We start from the raw sequence: 15,929 nt of genomic DNA, 5'->3' as shown, positions 1-15,929 counted from the left end.
AAATCGAGTGGAAAGTGCAGAAAGTTGAAAGGATGGAAACGAGGGCGGAGGTTTGTGGCCTCAGACGCAGGGCTCTATCCAGACAGTCGTGGGTTCAAGAACACACTGATGATGGTGTGCGTAGTCTATTGAGGTCATGTTGCTCTACCAATCACCCACGTGGAGTTGGTAGTTGGTTTTTACTACTGAGTGTCTAGATGAAACAGAACTACATACCTATTCATGTTGGCTGACACACAATACCAGTCTACAGTTTGCAAACACTTACTCATTCTATATTGTTAGCAATTTATTTTTATTTTTTTTACATTTTATTGTAACAGCAAAATCATCATAAATACATATTAAAATATATATAATTCTAACAGAAAAATACTTTAACTTAGTTTTAATATACACAAATAACACCGATACAACTTATTAAAATAGGAAAAAAATTATTTGATGGGTTTTCTTTTTCAGTACACAAATGTAACAAAATTACAATCCTCTTTTCCTCTTCATAGGAAAAAGAGAGTAAGTCCAACTCCCATCGATCCATATGTCTAGACGAGTACTAGACTACAAGCTGCGCTGAGACTGACCGCTTCCAGAGAGACCTATTTCTCTAGTCTCACTTCAACACCAGTGGGAATGCTGCTAATGCTAGCATCTCATTCCAACACAATGTAATTTTACAAACATAAGATTTCCTCACATGGAAGACACACTTTTCTAAAAGTAAGTAAACATGTCTGAGAGAAGTTGTGTTAATGGTGGCTCAGATTTACTGCTGTAAACACTCTCTGTTTGGACTTACAAGCCCTGGGCAGATCCTGGGAAACTTGCGCAGAGGCTGCTGTGGGTTCACAAGACGGCTAGATTCATTCTAGTCTGTAATTACAACATTGAGCTGAAAATAAGGCTTTGTTTAAGCAGATGCACACGCTCCAGCACATTCCACGACCAATGTAGCCTAGCTCTCCACAGAGGGCTTCACGTCACTGAGACATATGGTAGGGTGGTCCAGTTCTGGACAACACACCAGAATGCCCATGCTCAGTTCAACAATCACAGATCAGCTCTGCTGGAAAGTAGACAGAATTGAACAACATAATGTCCTGCATTACATTGTTACACTCCCATACAAAATATGGGGTCAGTAAGATTTTGTACGAGAATTAATACTTTTATTTAGCATGAATGAACGCATTCAATTATTCAAAAGTGACAATAAAGACATAGATACAGATTATATATAAAATGTATCCTATAAAATGCTGTTCTTTTGAACTTTCCATTAATAAAAATAAAAATAAAGCAGCATCATTGTTGAACTTTTTTCAAAATTGATAAGAAATGGAGAAAACAAATCTCACTGACCCAAGCTTTTACAAATAAAAACACTGAATACTTCCAAACTGAAAAGACTTGTGGGGATCAAAGAAACTGCAGGAGCCACAAGCATGTGTACTTCTCTTAGGACTTAGGACGATTTTTGATTCAGAAAGTTGTGTTCTCTACCCCGGGATGGTCACCTGAGTTCCCTAATCTACACGTCTTATGAGTGTGAAATCCTGTCTGACAGATCACAGACCACAGTGTGGACCTGTGCAAGCCAATTCCTTTTGGACACGGAGAACAAAATCCATTTTACTAAGTGGCTAGTCCCACTGTGTATAGAAACACATGTCATCCAGCAGGCAACTGAATGTGACATTGCCCCCTTCCCCAAAAACACTAAGTGCAAATTGTTTTGAGCTGAAGGACGTTGCCCTGATGAGCAAAGCATAAAAGTGCACTTCATGCAGGGGTCTCCGATGTCTCCAATTCTCTAGGCAGGACACTTAATGGCTGCGGCAGGAGGTTCCTCTGTATCAAACAGATCGTTTTCACACTCTGCAGAGCTCGTGCTGCCAGAATGTCTGTTCCTGCATGAGCTTACAAATCAAGATGTCTGCCACAAGGTGTTTAAAAGGATGCTATTTTTTTCTTTCTTATCCACATAGATTGGAGAGACATACGATGGCACTGCTGAAGATCTTTTTTTCTTATCTCTGTGGGGTGATGGTTGTTTTCAAGCACCAAGGTTTGAGTTGTTTTTTCTCAAAAGGCATTGGGGCATGACACAGAAAGGAAAGAGGTGCTGTATTTTCCATTACCTTCTCACAAATGTCATGGCCGTGGGATGATAAAGAGGTTTTATCATCTGTGGCAAGCTTTCTTCCTGTCTGAGATCTTCCTGCCCCATAGAGGGAGTTTGGTATAAAACGTCAGCTTGAGGCTTCTGGGATGGTTCATTTACACAACAAGTCCAGAGTATCCGAATTAAAGCAAGCACATTTTTAAGAAAACTCCATGCTTTTAAAGTGATAGTCCAACCACAAACGAAACTTCTCTTTTTTTTTTCTCACCTCAATTTACTCACCTCATGTCATTTCAAACCTGTATGGCTTACTTTAGTCTATGACAAAAGAAGTTTCAGCAGTTTTTGGTCATACAATGAAAGTCAATGGGGTCCAAAATAACAACAATAACACTGACTTTCATTGCATAGAATCTTCAGGATATTCTTTTGTGTCCACAGAGGAAAGTAAGTCATAAAGGTTTGGAACGAAATGAGGATGAGTAAATGATGACAGAATTTCCATTTTGGATAAACAAACTAAGCCTTTGATCCAATGAACTTCTCCTATATTTTCCAAAACTCTGCAACATAAATAGGCCAATCTGTTAAACTACTAAATGTCTGTCATTTTACAACTTCATATTGAGTTTACCTAATTACAGCAGCAGGAAGAGCAGTAAAAGCCTTTGTTCCAGTTAAAGAGTGACATCTGGACACTTTGATCCCAGATCCAACAATCAGTTTGTTTACATTCGCTTTAAAAAGTTCGATTTTAGTCGGAATAAAACAATAATTTGTCTTTTTAAAATGTAAACCATTTAGTCTAACTGAATTCATGCCCGTCTGTTTATTTTTTGTGAAGTTGCACTTGCATGTATGACCCTGTGCACCGTCTATACAATTGACCATGTGTGTTATGGACAGGCTGCTAGCGATGAACTGATTCATCATGTAGTTTTCTATTGTGCCACATGTATTATTATTATGGTGGTTATCTGTACATTCTAAAGGTAAAAAGGCAGATTTTGGTAATTAAAGTAGGTATATTAACACATTATCCCTTGATGAGTTAAATATACATGCATCCTGTATATATTTTTCACTGTAAATTTCTGGCAACCATAGCTGCCAGTTTTCTTTCTACCGTAAATTTAACACAATTTATTTTTACAGATACATATATAAACAGGTCAAAACACACAGACAGACCACATAAAACAGGTGGTAAAAGTATTACAAACAAAAACCAGAGTTAGTTGACAATGTCATTTTCCATTATGCTTCATGTGCATGTTTGAAAGTTTTCCTGCTTCTGCTTTCTGCAAATGTTCAACTGCATATGAAATAGTCCATGCCCCATCTCAATGTAACTTAGTTATATGTGTGTGGTCTGTGTATTAGTGTAAGTCAGAACAAGAACGTATTTGTCTGAGCAATTGTATGGGAATCTCAGGCAGTGTGAGTGCAGTTTATGAATTCAAAATTGTACGGCAACAGGGCAGTGTGTTTGCCCAGAAACCACAGTAACGAAGAGGCTGGAGAAACACGCTGGAAAACTTTAGAGCTGCCCACAGGCGAAGGCCCTGTTTAAAGTCTGGCAGATCACACGGCCTCGTTCAGCTCCACATCCTTTGCAAACATGTGGCTGCAATTGAGTGGAACAGCCCCTCCCTCCAGCCATCCATCCCAGCAGCCCCATGTAAACATCCCAGGTCCATACAACTCACTACATCACAGACTGATTGACCCATGCCTCAGAGCGACATCTAAACTCGCACTACATTCTAATCAAAAGTAAAGCCCATAAGTACCTGAGAAAATCCCAACAGTGATCCAGTCGATGTGGCGGTATGGAGCTCTGCATGTAAACACGGTTATCATATGTCGTGGGTCATTAATGCGGGGGGAACGGTGAAGGTGGGCTGCAGGGGGATCTGGTCTCTGACAGACCAATCAAGCGCCAATAATTATGAGACAGGAAACCCGCTGATTGTGTAGGTCTGTCTCAGGGACAGGGTTAAGGGTTAATCTCTTGGCTTCGGTAATCAAGGTTGTTGTACGCTCCTTCTCTCCCTACGAAAATACAGCCAAAGTTGGAGGAAATAAATAAAAACTGCAGCATTTACTAATGTAGTTGGCTCTAGAGTGAGTCTTTGAAAAAGAGGTGACACTCTGGTAACAGAGCCGAGCGCTCCAACCATTTACCGGCAGTTTAATTTCACAAAGGCTTCTGTGATATACGACAGACCACGATTTACAAAAGAGAAAAAGTATAAAAACACATAGACCAAAGGGAAAAGGAATAAATTCAATCAAATTAAAGGAGAGCATCATACACTAGTCTGCAACAAAAAGCAGCAGGTTCTTACCTCACAGGGTAGCAAGTGTGGCAGTACATCATGATCCGGGGTACTCATGAGTGTCAGTATTAAGAGGCTACTGTCTGGAGCTGTATTTCAAGGTAAAGCCACAAACTCCCGTGAAAAACCTTTGTAGTACCTAAAGAGACATGGAGAGCAAAAAAAGGATGATTATACAATCTGGTGAAAAACTAATGGCCTGTTGACAGCTGGTCACTTCATGCATTTTTACTGATCTGATAGCTATCTGATAGCTTAAACCAGTTCCATTTACACTTGGTCAAATAATTGTGTCTCTGCAAAATTAATAATAATCCAATCTGGTTAACCTTCATTCAATTTTGTAACATTTAGCAACAACAACAACAAAAAAAAAGATCTCATATAAAGTGTTCATTATATCATTCCAATTTTATAGAATAGTCTTGACTGTTTTCTCATGAGTTGCTTTAAGACACTTTAAGTGTGTCACAGTTGAACAACTGCCAAATCACAACTTAGCAAGAGATCATTTTTGCATTTTCAGAATTACTTGATTTTGCATCAGTTGTTGATTGGATTTTGAGATATGGCCACTGCACTCAAAAATGAACACGAGCTTACAGACAATTGTAGAGGGGGGGCATTAAACATTAGGAGGTCAAGAAACACATGGATGAATTGTTCTTGGGGGGTGCTTTCACAATGGCAGTTTAGTTCGAAATGGGGCACGGTTCACATAAAAAAATCGGTAATTAAAAGCTGTCAAGTGGACCTGAGAGCGCACTGGGGCACCGAATCCAAGACTACCTGTAGGAGGTGGTCTGAGTTCGGTTGCACTCGAACTGTGGTGCGAATGTGAAAGCAAATCGGACTTGTTCAGTGCGCACTTGTTCAGAAAGTAAAGTAACCTGCGCATGCATTTTAGCTAATGATGACGTCGTTAGTTCAACAAAACACATGTAAGGGATGACAGTGGTGATGATTTACCTTGGATACGAGCGCAAAAGAGCGTGAGTGCAATCGAGTGCAAACTCTGCTGAACATAATAGCACCAAATTAATAAAAAAAATATATATATATTGACCCGTGTCCTATTTTCTATCATGCACCGTGCACGTTTGTGACATAAGATGAATGCAAATGCACCTGGGTTCAATAGAATCAAGTTGAGTGTGAAACCAGACCAACGCTTCGACGGAAACTGGGAACTATCGTGTTTAGATTCGGACTTCAGTAAGCATGCCCAGTGTGAAAGCCCCCTAAATGTTGAAAATTACCTTTAAACTGCTACTAAAAAGTATAAAATAAAATGCCACACTGCTCACTAAAAACCACTTGTGGAGCCTAAGACTAGTTTCATATTTATACTTCCATGTTTAGACTTAAGTTTGAAAACTAAAAGTACATATGCAAGTGAGGTTTGATACAGTATAACAAGGTATGATATGGGTGCTTTAAACTAACCATATGACTTTTGAACCATGCACCAAAAATAGAAGCTTAAATGATAATGAGAGAAATTGAGAGGGGGAATTGTTTGATGTCAAGAAAGTTCATGTCAAAAATCAACACGGCAAGTCACTAAATAACACTGAAAATGTCACAAAGGAGATCACAGGATTAAACTGAACTAAGACGTGTGTGGATTAGCGCCAAACGCAGGGCAGAAATGCTTCTTAGACAGAGTGTCACCAAGCCTGAGACATTCATATCCACACAGGTGCCAGGAGGATTTGACCCCATTGCCCTCACTGAGAAAGAGGATTACAACTTATTTCCCAAGTCCTGGAATGTTGACTTCTTCCCAAATCTGAAGCATTAAGGATAATCTTTGAAATATGCCTCATCAAAAACAACAGAATCAAGCTTCAGATTAGGAAAGAAGTGTGCAGTTTATAATCAGAGCGGCTTGCGTATGCACATCTCCACACTCTTGACCAGAAACATGCGACACTATTTTGTTGCAATGCTGAAAGATAAGCGACAGCTGTGGGAAGTGGAAATCAAACATGAAGATTCCATCACTGCTGTTAATTCCAGAGGGATTAGTAAAACCAACAGGAAAGCACGAGGGTGTATAAAAAGCAATTGGGGCTCTGAGGGGAGACTAATACGATCAAAGCGAACGATCAGCCATAGCTAATTGAAATTAAAGCCCATGAAATGAGAAGGTTAGCGTGGTTCACTGAGGCACTGTGGATGGGAACACAGATGCCTTGAGGGAGGACTCAACTGTGCCTGCAAAGCACCCACTCATTCTTTTTGCACTGTGGTTATGATATTCCTTAATGTTTGTGTTTTTTACAAGAGCATTCAGTCACGATTCAGTTTTGTGGGATGGCAACAGCTAAGCTTTTCTGTCAGGACCTTTAGTTTTGTGAGATGACAGCAAACTTGTTTACTGTCAAAGCCACAGGCTTCAAGCACAATTTAAAACCACCAATGAGCAAAAAGCCAAAAAATATTTTTGAAAATAGCCTGATAATCATACCAAGCCTAAATACGAACTATGTGAACTAATGCAAACTATGTGATCAGTCAAACAACCACCGGATGTTTCCTTTTGTGCTGAAACACTAAAACAGTCCATTAAGATGTGTGACTGGCAAAGTATAAAGAAGAAAGGCAATAATTAACCCTGGGCTCACAATAGTTGAGTGATGATGACCACCATGTAACACATCTGTTCATATTCACCATTTAGGAACTCTTACTCATTTCCTCTACAAAGCAGAGACCTATTATGGAGGAAGTCATTCAATTACAACCAGCCATTCTCCATTCATTTAGGTTATGGCTCTTAAGCAGATAACACAATATATAGGCTTTAGCTCATGATGCTGTATAAGACCTTCAGCTAGCCTTATCTCCTTGAATCTGCAATGTAAAACAAAAGTAATATTACAACTTACATCTTGGCGTGCTTGTCTGAATGTATAACTCCCGTTTTGCATGCGCTCTTCCTGTAACAACAATGCTGAAACACGACATGCAACTAAATTAAACAACGAATTTACAACATTCTTTAACAATAATGTTCTCATTCTAAAGTTATTTAGATGGCAGATTGCTGCAGCACATCTTGCACTTTACTCTATTTTTATTACCAAAGTGATTCAAGGCATCACTTCATGCTTTCAAAGTCATGGTTTCACTTTAGTTCTCTGTAGAGCTTAGATCGGGCCCAACAAATCAAGCCCGACCCTACCCGAGCCCGAGCACGTTGTGTCCGAGCCCGGCCCGGCCCGACACATTCACTGTAATTATGAGCCCGAGCCCGATTTAAACCCGACCATATGTGGGCCGTTATAACCAGGGGCGGCGCCAGAATATTTTTTAACGCAGGTGCTGCTGTGCTAGATCATTTAAGCTACAGGGGGAGCTGCGCAGTTATATATATTATATAAATACTATTAATAAATGAGCAAAAATTGCCCACTCAATATTAAATATTCAGTTATTTTAATTATCACAATTAAAGTTTTAATTTTATTAAATTGAACAAACATTCAGCATTCAATCAAATATTCTTAAAGATTAATAATGTTACTACAACATATTGTTATTTCAACATAATATGTGTGTGAGCAACAAGCAAGATTTGTAAATTCGGTGACAGCGTGTGTTACGAGTTTCAAATGGTGTACTGTAGGCTAAGTGACCGCGACGCGCCGGCGATTGCATGTCATGATTATATTGTCTGCTATAGGCCTATTGCTTTTTATGTATTAAATCCAGGCAATTGGAATGTATTAAAATTAAGATACAATTTATACAAAACGAAATTCACTTTAAAGAAAAGCTTTCTTCAAAATGAAACTTAACAAACTTGAAACTAAATGTGCTTATTTAATAGCTAAAACACGTAGGTTACTACAGACACTCTTTTTGTACAAATTGCAGCACATTCATTTAATTCTGAATTTTGCACATGTAAAGGAAAGGCATTTGTTTGTGCATAGTAAACATATCTGTAACATTTATCAAGTTCATGTGCGTGCATTTATTAATTATCGTATGAATAATGCGACAAGGAAGAAGCATGTAAACATTGTTTATTCAGAAATAATTGAATGGATCGGAAAAGTAACAAAAGAGGACATTGAGGCCTGAGGCTGACTACTATCATAATTTCTGCCATGGCAAGACTGCTTCATGTGTCTGTTCATCGTCGAAGTCCCCGTTTTTTTTGCTGTCATAGGCGAGCAGCGTGCCGCATTTAATGCACGAGACAAAGCCAACACATATTGTCACTCCGCACGACTAGTTTAAAATGTTTCCATACCTCCGATTTTCCTCCAAACTTGCTCAAAGTTATTTCTTCTGTTTAAATTTTTTTCTTTGCTTCTTCAAGCTCCATGTTGCACTTAAGCAGCAGAATAGTAGCCTACAGCACGCACAGCAGGTGTGATGCGTCACGCGTGCGAGACTGCGAGTGAGAGTGGACGAGACGCTGCGCATGACACGTAACGTGCTTTAGCCTATCAAGGGCCCGACCCGACCCGGCCCGAATACAGTGGCGGGAAATATCGGCCCGACCCGGCCCGCGGGTCGGGTCGGGTCGAGTCCGGGCTCGGGCTCGGGCAGAGAATCTAAGCTCTAGTTCTCTGTTCTGGACAGCATGCTGTCTAACGCTAAACAATCAGATATCTCAGGTACCACCTAAAATGCCACAGTCATCAATCAGAAAAAGATAAGTCACGGCGATCATCTTTTTCATGATTGATTGTCACTGTCATGTTCGAATACACCAGTGTTCGTGCCCATACCTACACTGTAAAAAGTGAATAGTTGGATCAACTTAAAAAAATTACTTCAATTGGTAACACCTAAAGAAATTAAGTTTTCTCAACTTAATTTATCATGTTTTATCATGAAAAATTTGATAATTTAAGTTGAGAAAACTTAATTTCTTTAGGTGTTACCAATTGAAGTAATTTTTTTAAGTTGATCCAATTGTTCACTTTTTACAGCGTAATATATGAAACAAATTCATATAAAAGTCAATATAACTCATTCTATCTAATTCTTTGAAGACTGACACGTGATATTCAAAACATTAGTATTGAACAACAATTCACACATCACAAAAAACAAACTCTCTCACACTGACCCCTAGCCAAACCCTGGGGTTCTTTGCATTTAACTTGTATGCAGAAATTAAACCGTTTTCTTTGACTGTGATGGCTGGACGTGTCTTGCTGGAGGGCTCAGTGCTAATGAATGTTTTTTTATTGAGGGTTTTGTTCAGGTTCAGCAGTGCTCTGAGCACATGCAAAGTTCAGACTGAGAGTCAGACTCTGGAAATGCCCCTCTTTATAGTTGTGTGGTTCTGTGCAGATGCCAAACACATCTCAGACCTGACATAATGCGCTGAAAAAATGCAGACGGCATGGTTTGGGAAGTTCTTTCCATAATAAAATGTCAAATATAACTACCCATGTAAAGCAGAGGGAAAAGATCCAATACTCAAACAATCAAAACAGTATTCAAAAAAGAAATACTTATCCAAATTAAATCCAAATAATGCAGTGAAGTTTTAAACAACAATATAATGTTGTCAGTCCCATAATTTGCGCTTAATACGACTGGGTTCATACAGCATTCTCCTTTTTACGAGCTGCCGTAGGTGCGAGGCTGTGAGAGTGAGACACCGCTCAAATGTACTCTCTGCAACCGGTTACAAAGCATTTAACGTTGTTGTTGGTTATTTAACATATCTAATGGATGAACTCACACTGTTTGATCATACAGCCGAATGAACATATTCAAGCCTATACTTTAATCTCCTGCATGAACATCAAATTTCAGGATTCACACAAATTTCTGTTGTAAATCCCAAAAAATGACTGTGAACGCAGCCACGGTAAAAAGATTTCCTAATTAGGCCTACACTGCATACACCTTATCTTTTGTGATAAATTATATCATTAGGTAAAAGTTCATACATAGATTACTAGGCTAAAGGTTATTATTTATTGGTAAATTAACCAAAGTATTAATAGACTATTTAGAAAATAAACAATAGATTAACCCTAAAAAATTGTTTAATCCCCCCCAAAAAATCGATAGATTAATCGGCAAAAAAAAAAAATTTTGTTCCAGCCCAAGCCTATACTAAATTGAGTTTTCTTTCACATCTTCTTGCACTTGAAAGGACATATACACAAAAAAATTCTATCAAAATGCCCATATTGGCAAGTATCCGAGTAAACACAGTATGTTATGGCTTAAGTGAACATAAACATATGAGAAAGAAAATGTGTATTAGTATACTGGATCCGTGCATTCGGATCCAAAACAACTGGTCCTACCTGAAAAACCTGAAAAGCATTATTTAATTGATTTGTTTGTTGTATTTATATATACTATTGCTCGTAATATGATTATTAGTTATTATTTTATTACTGGCGGTTTACTTGTCTTTAACAATATTTAAAATTTATACAAGTTAAGGCCCGTTCACACCAAGCACGATAACTATAAAGATAACGATAACTATATATGCGTCCACACCAACGACCGATAACAGTCTTTTTATTCTAAGCACGCGCACGCCCAGATGATCCAGATCCATTTTAAATGCGCGAGACCTTTAAATTAGAGTGGATTCTGATTGGCTGTCAGTGTTTTATCGCTCGACAGCTGGAAAAAAATCGTTCTGAAAGTGATCCCAACGATATCGTTCCTCATATCTTTATCGTTATAGTTGTGGTGTGAACTCTGTTATTCTTTAATATGGAGAACGATTTTTAGAATTATATCTTTATCGTTACCTTTATAGTTATCGTCCTTGGTGTGAACGGGCCTTTAGACTAGTAGTTTTGGTGTTATAACCTTAAGGTTACATTGGGTCAAAAACAACAAAAACAATAAGCAGGCCTATTTCATTTTATTTATTTATTACTTTTTTGTGGCGCGGGCCTGTTGAAAAAATCCTTAGCGTTGAGCCCTGGGATCATAGTGGCAGGCTTTAGTTATAAGTCACTACCGGATTGGTATAAAGGAGTAGAACTAGATGGTAGATCTCAACATTGAGGTCTTGGCACAGCAAATAATGGACGTGTGAGTACTTTGCACGCTCAGCTAACCACAACCAACTCTGCTCTATTGTTCTGTGTGGTCACAACAAAACGCTCCTGAAAGACATGGCATTTTCTATACAGAGAGCGACATGGAAAAAGGTATTACATAGAGCTCTACCCCAACATGAGGCTGTAAAAGGCTTAAAGTGCAATTTAGTTGCAGTTTCCAAATACAACAAGTGTTTTCTGTTCAGTTTCTCTTAAGTCATACGCCAAATAGTATTTATGACAAACTCAACCTGCATGCATGAAAGATGTGCTTCGCTTCGAAGTAGTAAACAAGATATTTCTTCGTGTTATTTCAACCTGAAACAACTTCTGTCCTTTCTCAAAGCTTCTCAAAAGAATCATTCTTCACTTGCCAACAGCATATAGGCCATTTGCAGATTTGGCATTCATTAAGATTTGAAGATAACATTTAGTGAGAAAAGATTCACCAAGCGGGAACGTGTGCTCCACCTTTCCATGCACTAAAAAAGGGAAATAAACAGGCTGACTGTTACTGCAGAAAGTGATAAAATCTCCCCAGACTCAATTTCATTCTGCAATTCAAGGCCGTGAAACTAGCACTCCTCTGGTTTTTCACTACCATGTCTTATAACAGCCAAGGTTAATTACACAACCAAAAACTGAATAGACTCCATATAACTGAGTCTTAAATGGATTAGTTCATCCAAAAATGTATAATTGATAATTTTTTTGCCCTAATGACACTCAAAATCTGTATGACATTATGGAAGATCAAATTTAATAATGCTTGTTTGTGTTTGGCTCATATAAAAGAAATCAACGGGGGTTAAATGTTGTTTTGGACCCCTTTGACTTTAAATATATGGACTAAAATCTTGAGGGTGAGTGATTGATTTCAGAATTTTCCTTTTCGTGGGGTGAATGATCCCTTTAAGCAAATCAGAGCATGTAAGACTAAAAGCAGCTTTGCTTAAAGAAACGTTCTTGTCTGATTCAGCTTAGAGCGCACAGGGACCGAAACCTGACTCTTTTACTCTCTCTCTTCCCCCCTTTCCATTCTCCCTCCCTCTTCTCTTTCTCTCTCCTCCCCCCTTTCCAAGGAGAGGCTCTTCTATGGCCAGACGAAGGCCCACAGGCTGAAAAATAAAGAGCGAGTCATGCATGGAGGAAGCGGGCCACCATTTCTCATTTAAATACAGCCGTAACGATATATAAATAAAGAAAGCCTGGCTCTTAGGGAGAAAATTAGATTTGTTTCTCTCTTCCCCTCCCACTCCAGGCCTTCTATTTTAGTTGCAAGCAGAGCACAGGCCTTTTTCTGGCCTGTGGCTGCAAGAGCAATTCAGATGAATGCTGAAGGTTTCATTTTGCTGCAAGAAGTGGGATGGGTGCTGCTGGGGTCATCGTTGTTTTTGAGCCCACATCTTATGCCCGGTCCCAATATATTTTGCAGTATCGCTTTCCAAGTAAGAATATGTTGGGATGTTTTGGTAAACAAGAGGAAAAATACAGGTTCGTTTTTTTGTAATGTTGGTGTTAGATATAAGACAACTCTCTTTATTTGTTGTGTACTTGCATACATTTAATGTGTATGATTATCTAGTGGATAGTTTAAATACTACTTGACCTATAGCATGTTTATAAGGTCAACCCAGCCCTTGACACAGGAATTCACATTCACATCTGTGTCAGACAGATTTGTCTCATGTCTGTTCATTCTCACAAACCATTGGCATAAAATGTCTTTCCATTTGAATCATGTTTTGTAATCTACTGGCATGTTTGTATTTATACTAAACTAAATGCAAAAGTAAGATTCACACCATAAGCTAAACTCAAAAAAAGCAAATAAATAGCTTTATTCAGACAACAAAGTGTTGAAAGAACTTTGTTTTGTCACACCATACAGCCCAATGCAGGCAAAAGGAGACCCCATTAAGAAAACAGTGTGCCTTCCTTCATTAACATTATTCACACTTGCCAACATCTCATATCAATATCTCCACAGTCAAGACTTTCAGGATATTAAGTAGCAGAAAGTGCCCTGTGTTTACTTGAACAACTATTCGTATTCACGACAACACAGAGAGAGGGAAAATAAACTGTAAGCATTAGGTCTATTTGTGTTTCCGAACACTGCCACTAAAAAAAGAGAGGGCTTCTCAGAAGAGCCAAGAGCAAGCACAGGCCCTCTCTAAAGGTTCTCTGTTTTTCATCTGGAGTTTTCTGCACTTTTTTCCCTCCACAAATCTGAAAGAGCAATACCACGGTAAATTAAGATATATGGAAAGAACTGCCTCTCTCCTCGTACGAGATTTATCTCTGTCTCCGTGTTTAATTACCCCTGGGACTAATCACTGGTCTGTTCATTCTCTAGGTGCTGTGGACCAAAAAAAAAAGATTTATACTTTATTCGAAACGTCCCTCTAAAACAACTCCTGAGAGAGTTTGCAAAAGAGAGGCATAAATCCCATACTATAGACCAATAGCTCATAGTTAAGGGTGTTAAAATTTGACACAGAAAGTTGATTGAATTGTGGAAACATTTTTCCAAGAAGTCTTACAAAATTGTTAGTTTAAAAACACTCAACAATAAGAAAACAACTAAGGGGAAAGTGCAACAAATGAGACATAATGACTGGTTGTTGATAATTGGTTTGACCAGGTCTATTGATAAATGGCATAATTTTATGTCAGCACCCAAAAACAGTAAAGTAATGTAGAGCCTAAAACAAAGATCAAAATATTTGTTTTGAAATTTAAATCACAAAGGTTTGCATAAATAATACAATAAACAATAGCAATAGTTAATTATTATTGTTGTCAATGCATAATCATAATAAATATAATGTTTTTGATTGCTGTAGTAATTTAGTTATGCTTGTGTTATGAAGAAATATAGCCATAGTTCTGGGGAAATTGGTTGGTTATTGGATACTTTGACATAATAATAATAATAATAATCTTTATGTAGGATATCGTTAATGCAAAGACAACATACCTCACTAATAAAGGACACACTCTTTTTAACTGCCAACGGGCAATCCGAGCTAGCACAATAAGCAGGTAACTTAGTCGTGATTTTACACGATGCATGTTGGGACTTGACAACAAAACACAAACACAGATGTTATCGAAGCAACATCAAACAAAAATACAATAAAAATATGGAGCAGGAATTAGCTATTTAATTTACGTTTGCTTTATGAGAACATGGCTGTTGTAGAAAAAGCATATATAAAATGACTAAAGGTCTGGAATAAGAAAATAGCAGATAAAAGAGAAAATAAGCATTTACAAACACTGTAGATAATAAACCCGTTGTCAATTATTGTATTAATTGTCTTACTCATTTAAAACGTTTTTTGCAAAACGAAACCATGACAAGAGAAAACAAACTTTCCTCCTCCACAACCGGAAAGAAAATCATCACGCAAATATCCGGAATTCCCACTCACCTTTAAGATGAAGCCACTAATTCAACTCAAAATCCATCCAAATTACGACTTATGACTCGTGACGAAGGTCTACTACAAAACGCGACTTATAGAGACTTTCTGAGGTGAGATTTTCTCCTGGTTTCGTGGACGTTTTTCTCCGGTTTCTTTCGTTCTTTTCTCTGTAGTTGTGCCTCTGTGTAGAGGGAACATTCCACTCGTGCACGTAACAAGATGAGCCCTGATTCAATTCTCCAATCACAGCCGCGCGCTGCTTCAGTCCTCCAATCACAGCAGCGCGGCTGAGCGCGAGCGTTCCACACGCAGACCCGCGCGGTGAAAAACAAGCTGGATAGACGCGCTGCAGAGAGAGAGAATGGATGAATGGGAGGGGGTCGCCCAAAAATGAGAGCCGCGGATGCCATCTGGTGTCAACACGAGGAAGTATATAGTAGTAGTAGTTTCAATTTTAAGTTTATAAAGAAGGCTACCCTACAAGTAATACATAATTAAATACACATAAAATAGGTGTCCGCTTTTTTATATTAGTAAATGTACTCATAAATGTAAGAGAGAATTATGAACTCATACACAGCAGAGGTAAGAGTGAATTCATTCTGAATTATAGTACCATCTACAGGTCAGTATTGGTGTTGCAGAAACTGACTGGGTGAATATTGCCAGACTCTTCATAGGGTGTGCATTTGGATAAACACGATCATTAAAATACATACTTCATAAGTTCAAAGGTTTTTGAAATAATTATCTTATCCTCACCAAGGCTGCATTTTTTTTAAATAATAATTTAACAGTTACAATTAAAATAACTTTTTTTTTCTATTTGAATATATTTTAAAATATAATTTATTTCTGTGATGGCAAACTGAATTTTCCATTACTACAATCTTTTCCTATTATTATCAGTGTTGATAGTCATGCTGCCTAATATTGTGGATTGAAAAAAATTACAATGATGTTTACTGACCCC

General features: G+C 38.2%; 1 protein-coding gene across 1 annotated transcript in view; it reads right to left on the bottom strand.

Moving 5' to 3' along the window:
- Positions 1-15,169, bottom strand: part of bmpr1ab (bone morphogenetic protein receptor, type IAb) — a 36,617-nt gene extending 21,448 nt beyond the window's left edge. The window contains exons 1-2 of the mRNA XM_081392316.1: positions 14,963-15,169; positions 4,477-4,606 (exon numbers count right to left, since the gene is read on the bottom strand). The gene's annotated coding sequence lies outside the window, so the exon portion shown is untranslated. The remainder of the gene's footprint in view (positions 1-4,476; positions 4,607-14,962) is intronic.
- Positions 15,170-15,929: the final 760 nt, after the last annotated feature.

This window comes from Scardinius erythrophthalmus, assembly GCF_964197995.2.
Source record: "Scardinius erythrophthalmus genome assembly, chromosome: 18".
Lineage (NCBI taxonomy): Eukaryota > Metazoa > Chordata > Actinopteri > Cypriniformes > Leuciscidae > Scardinius > Scardinius erythrophthalmus.
The sequence above is the reverse complement of the archived record's forward strand: the minus strand, read 5'-3'. Positions and strand labels throughout refer to the sequence as shown.